General features: G+C 43.0%; 1 long non-coding RNA gene across 1 annotated transcript; it reads right to left on the minus strand.

Moving 5' to 3' along the window:
• Positions 1-2: 2 nt before the first annotated feature.
• Positions 3-463, minus strand: LOC116159719. Its single transcript, XR_004143035.1, has 2 exons — positions 131-463; positions 3-83 (listed from the first exon to the last, which is right to left on the minus strand). It is a non-coding gene; the product is annotated as an uncharacterized LOC116159719 (long non-coding RNA).
• Between the last annotated feature and the right edge of the window lie 311 nt (positions 464-774).

Below are 774 nucleotides of genomic sequence, written 5' to 3' on the forward strand. Positions count from 1 at the left end.
GAAACTTTGGCTTCGCAGAATGCTCCTTTATATTTCGCACTAACTGCGGTGCCCACAGATAAGTAAGGAGGATCGTCTCCTTGCTAAAAATAGTTAATAAGGGAAGGTCTGGCGAATGATCTATACGTACCATTTTCATTAAAGACCCGAGCGTTGAGAAAATAGCACTTGTACATTCGTGTTTAAAATCCAAACAATACGATTAATATTCACTGGTAAAGAGTTTTCTATTGGAAAAGAGTATAATAAAGCATCACAACAGATGCTGAAGTGAAACAATTACATTAAACTTTATATAACGAAAAAGTGAAAATAGCGCGTTCTACTTTTACACCACATCGTACTTTGGAAGTCCTAAACTGTAAGCGGATAAGCACAAAACTCATCAACTTTATTTAGATGTTGTTATCTGCTGACATTTCGTGTGTCGTAAACAATCCCACCGCACGGAACACACCAAAAAGCGAGCGAACCTAGAGCGAACCCAACTCCAATCATCAAACACAAAAGTCCCTAGAAAAATACAGCAATCCGTCGTTGCCGATTTTATTCCCACATTGCCAACTTAATCGTAAATGTCAATATACGGTCCAACGCGGTACGGCGGTAGCGGGAGTGGGAGCGGTGCTGATTAAAAACCTATGGCGGGATACGAGATACGAGTGACTTCAAAGCTAAGGCCACAGCTTACTTACTATCCAGCTGCACAACTCTCTTGGCGGGAGCGGTTTGCGCCGATCTACGCGCGCAGCGCTTATGCCCCGCCTCTTGGGG

The sequence above is a fragment of the Photinus pyralis genome, unplaced genomic scaffold, assembly GCF_008802855.1.
Source record: "Photinus pyralis isolate 1611_PpyrPB1 unplaced genomic scaffold, Ppyr1.3 Ppyr1.4_LG1, whole genome shotgun sequence".
NCBI lineage: Eukaryota > Metazoa > Arthropoda > Insecta > Coleoptera > Lampyridae > Photinus > Photinus pyralis.